At 35.3% G+C, this 5,173-nt stretch overlaps 1 long non-coding RNA gene across 1 annotated transcript; it reads left to right on the top strand.

Moving 5' to 3' along the window:
• The first annotated feature begins 1,264 nt into the window (after window positions 1–1,264).
• LOC113340664 lies at window positions 1,265–2,093 on the top strand. Its single transcript, XR_003355592.1, has 2 exons — window positions 1,265–1,483; window positions 1,625–2,093. It is a non-coding gene; the product is annotated as an uncharacterized LOC113340664 (long non-coding RNA).
• The last annotated feature ends 3,080 nt before the right edge of the window (window positions 2,094–5,173 follow it).

Below are 5,173 nucleotides of genomic sequence, written 5' to 3'. Positions count from 1 at the left end.
ACTAAAAAGGAAAGAATCTAGTTAAAGAAGATTCTGACTAGTTAAAGCAGATTTTGTGGTTCATTGCTGAATTTAAAAGTTTTCGTATAAATATTCCAACTAATCAAAGACCGGACAAGCATATTTTGGTTCACATTGTTAGATCGATAGATTTAGTGTTTTCGTATAAATGTTCCCGAAAAACCTAATTGGTGAGGCATATTTTGGTTCACCCTGATAGATATCGACCTCCGATATACATTCCGATTAAAGGAATATGAAACAAAGAAGATTTATTATTTAATTCTAGATTTAGGATTTCAATATAGATAATTCGACTAATTAGAGATCAGACGATTATATTACCCTCAGATTCTATCAAAATTTCGTGAAAGCGATCGTCTAATGTAGAATAAATTTATGATTTTCGAGAAAATACAAGAATCACATGGATTACACTCCGTCCAACGACCACAAATATGTTCATGGGATCTCTCTTCTAGGCGAGAACTAGAGATAATCCGACGGACATTAACTCAAACGGAAAACTCATATACGGATTTACCATAAGAACATTTATGCCGTATGCATACAGATTTTGAGGGAACATAATTGCAAGTTAACAAAAAATGAAGTATGACGCTACTTATTTTCTCTGTAAAGTGTACAATGTTTAATCGGTCTATTCATTTTAAGATCTTTGGGGATCACACTTTGGGTACTCTAATATATATGTAATCGGGAATATTTTATTGGTCGCAGCTGATTTTTTCTTTTATGTACACTTAGCATCTATCGTTTTGATGATTGTTATTTCTTAATCAATTTAGCCCTTTTCCTCTTAAAGAAAAAAAACGAAAGAGAGAAATTCTAAATATGTTTTGATAAGCGGGCATGTTTAAGAAGGTAACATCTGTGAAAAATTATTTTTGTCCATTTTATATTTTCAAATAATTGTGGACCAAACTGAACATGCGTGTTTGTTAACGGGAAAAAAATAAAAAATAATGTTCCCAAGAAGACAACCACGTAATATGCGTGCTCTTTTTTTTAACCACACGATTATGAGTTAACGGCTCAGATTATGGTGAGCAAACGTAGTTGACTTCTCTTTATCTCGACGAGTCAAAAATTCAAAGTTCTATAGCATCAAACATAAAATACATTTACTACAGTCTACGGCAACCAAGATTATTACTTGGATTTCTCGAGATTAGGAATGATCCGACGGCCAGAAAACCTCAATTTTCTTATCTCTCTTATAAAACTCCCAATAACCCTAAATCTTTCTTTATCGCCTCTGCCTTTGCCTCCGCCTCCACCACTACCAATTTTTTCATTTCCCCTGTATCTCTCAATCTTCTTCTTCACCCTGTATTTTAGTTGACGGTCGCAACCATTTCTCTATCTCTTTTGATTAGATCCAAGAATTTGTGTTTCTTAACTATGGTTTTTACTAGTTCATCATCATAAAGATGGAACATGACATATTGACAAATCAGAGGTGGGTTTGGTTTTCACCTTAATTCATACGGTGCTTGACTAATTTATTCTATATGCTTTACTTTTTTGTTTCAATTTAGTGGTTTTTATGATATTTATTTGTAATGGAAATTTCTGATTTAGGTGATTTTTTTAATAATAGGATCTGCTTCTTCTCCTCAAATCATTGTGAGTTATGCTTGAGTGGAGATTCAACTTGAGGAAGTGCTGATGGATTTTACATCAGTTTTATCACCACCTACAAAGCCCCTTTATTGAGAATAGATGATGCTGGGTACTTGTTTCATGAATAATTATCTCGACTCAGGTTAAAGTCTACAGAGGCAAAGGTCTGAAATTTGGTACAGGAAAGAGCAACCAAATCTTTGCTTAGAGTCAATTATCAAAACCAACGCAAGGGATTTTCATAATGAGATCTATTTTTCTTGGTGTGTGATTCAGAAAAAAAACTAACGTGTTCTTCAAAGTTGAAGTAGTTGTTATTCTTCAGATTATATCTGTATTTCTTTTCTTTCTTTTTTCTTAAAAGAAGGGAGATTGTATTTCTTTATTTGAGAATTGATGTGTAATTTTTTTGATCAGAATAATTGAGATTGCAATTCTTTATTTAAGAATTGATGTTGTAAATTGAATCGGATACAATAAAAGTTAATTTTTTTTATTACTTTTGGTTCATATTTATTTTCAATATAATTATGATTATAGAATTTTTATTTAAAATCACGGTGAAACATTCAATACCGGAATATACGTCGGAAGAGTTTGACCAGCTAATTTCAGACAAGTTGCTGAAAGTCGATACGGCGGACTTCAAAGAAAGACCGACTTCCCGAAGTTTAGCGGTTTTACCCATGTATAGACTGAAATTTTTACTCGTTCCAGTTTAGTCGGAATACATTTAAAGCTATAACATTTCTTAGCCGCTCTATTGAAGTTGAAACATATCTAGAGCGATTGCCTAGCTGCTCTAAGTCTCTACAAATCCCACCTCTTGCGACTAGGGAGCGAGTGCCACTTTAAGTTGTTATAATGTTTAGAGCGACTTGAAATGGGCTTTTGCAACTTAAATTGACTAGTTGGTTAAGATGGTTTTTCTTGTAGTGTCTATGTGCAATCTTACAATGCAAGAATAGATGGTCTTGTGCTCCCAAGTCGTTTCCACACATCACACAAGAATTATCAACTCCATTTCCTTTATGCAGAAGAACATCCTTTGTATCGAGGCAGTTATATGATTTGCTTCAGGGATCTTTCTAAAGGCACTTAAGTTATCCTACCTAATGGATCCGAAAGAATTGAGTTGTGTGGGTCATTCTTAAGTAATGTACTAATGAAGTGATACATAGATGGGGATTATGTCGCTTATTGGCATATACAACCGGTGTGATCCACATTAGTAAATTACTTGATTATGCTTACAATGGAACGTCATTAATGAACTGGCATGTTCAAAGATATCATGAACAATTGTTATTTTTATATCCTCATTGAAATGTGGTTTGACACCCAAAGGTGTCAGATCTTATGGTTATGAGGGTATATTGAAAATTGGCATTAAGGCCGTCACTCTTGACATCTCACGAAAAAGTGCCGTTTCCGTTTTCCTCCATGTGTACATTTGGAGAGAATGATACATGAATCTATGTCGTACGTGTACATAGGGGGAAAATGGTACACTATATCCAAGCAGTTATATGATCTGCTTCGTGGTAAAATTATACGAAGGAACTATATGATCTGCTTCAGAGATCGTTTTTTAAGGAACTTAGGTTATCCTCCTTAATGGATCAGAAAAGATCTTAAGACAACCGCAAGATGTTGTTCTTGGTACTAGTTGTCCAAGTCATGTGAATTGGAACTATACTTATGAATTTGAAGTGAAATATCAGATTGGTCACATTCATTATAATACATTAGAAAAAGAAGCTAATGTGTAGCCTTCAGTTCTAGTTATTTCTTTGCACAAATTTAGGGAGATACCTTAGAAAAATAAGCCGAAGGTATCTCCCTAAATCATAATGAAGGTATCTCCCTAAATCTTAGAAAAATAAGCTAATCTGTGTGTTGGGACCTTAGTCCCATATTGATAGATGAGGCTTAATTAGGTAGTTTATAAGTCAATGGGATCCGTCATCTAGTCAACCGGTTTTCGAGTTGAGTTCTACCCATTGACTTATGACGAGTTGGGATCGGTACCCTAACATTTGGTATCAGAGCCAACCACCACGACACATTGCCCCCTCCACGGAAGGGGTGACCTATAGGCTAGATTAAAGTGTTGGGGCACATATGTATGGGCGTAGTTGTCACCCGCATTGAATACTGATAGGGAAATGAAGCCGTCATAAGAGAAAGGACTACCTTCGGGTCAGTGTCGATAGAGTGGGCCAACGAGAACGTTGGGTCTGAAGCGTGATGGGATGTTGGGACCTTAGTCCGACATTGATAGATGGGGCTTAATTGGGTAGTTTATAAGTCAATGGGATCCCTCATCTAGTCATCCGGTTTTCGAGTTGAGTTCGTACCCTAACAGTGTGGCCTTCAGTTTTTGTGGTTTCTAATTTAAGCTAATGTGTAGCCTTCAGTTCTAGTTATTTTTTTGCACCCTAATGTTTTCATGATTTATGCAATCGCCAGATCTCGGTAAATTTTCCATATACCCTCATATTCAGATCTGACACATTTAGGTGCCAAAATCACCTTTCAATGAGAACATCAAAAATGAACTAATTGTTCATGATATCTTTGAGCGAGTCATCAATATCACAATTAGTAAATGCTACCGACCAATTCAGCAACATCACTTATCAAGTTTTTTCATTCACCATGAACTACTTACGTAGTGCAAATTACTGGCCAAACACAATATAACATGCAATTATTTATGAGTCACTTGATTGCACCAATTGATCTTCCCAAAATCAGATATGAACCCTAAAGATGATAACAAACAATTATAATCTTTATAAGTAAAGAAACTAGACATTACACGATAAAACTAGTAGCAGACCTAGCTTTTAAACAAAACTTATAGGGGCGTGGCTGACCAAACTTACAAGTAAATCATATAAAAACCAAATCATAAAATGAAGTGATTTCCTATGGAAGGGCAAACAAGCGACATCAAAATTACTGGAAGGAAAAACGTAAACTTAAGTTTCCGAGAGGAAAATTATTGTGTGCTTGAATCATCAACAACATGATTTACATTCAGTGAAATGATGAGAGTGGTAGTAACGATAATTGTGTTGAGATCTGGAAGAGGTAGACGTATTCTTCTTGAAGAATCGATTGAGAAAGAACTTTTAGACAATTTTTTTTAGATCTAACAGGGAGAGGAAAAACTGAACAAGCAAAGGTTACTTAAGAGACGTCGGAAGATCTTTTTTTCTTTTTCCTTAAAAGGAAAAAGAAAAAAGGGTTAGGGATGTTGGGACTTTGTTTGACCTAGGTCCTTTTTAGGGTTGAGTTACGTTGGCCTAGTAAAGGTCCGTAGAAAGGCTTAAGTCTAAAAGGGTTTATTGAGGGTCCATAGTAAATCGCACCTTGCATCATGAATAACCGAAGCCGAGACATTCTTCACTAACACCTTGTTTGTTTTTTTCCTGACTCAACTGACTAGTCTGGGTCCGACTGAAATCGCCTGACTCATCTGGATTTGACTCAATATATATGTTTGTCTTTTGAGTCA

The sequence above is a fragment of the Papaver somniferum genome, unplaced genomic scaffold, assembly GCF_003573695.1.
Source record: "Papaver somniferum cultivar HN1 unplaced genomic scaffold, ASM357369v1 unplaced-scaffold_22, whole genome shotgun sequence".
NCBI classification, from domain to species: Eukaryota; Viridiplantae; Streptophyta; class Magnoliopsida; order Ranunculales; family Papaveraceae; genus Papaver; species Papaver somniferum.
The sequence above is the reverse complement of the archived record's forward strand: the minus strand, read 5'-3'. Positions and strand labels throughout refer to the sequence as shown.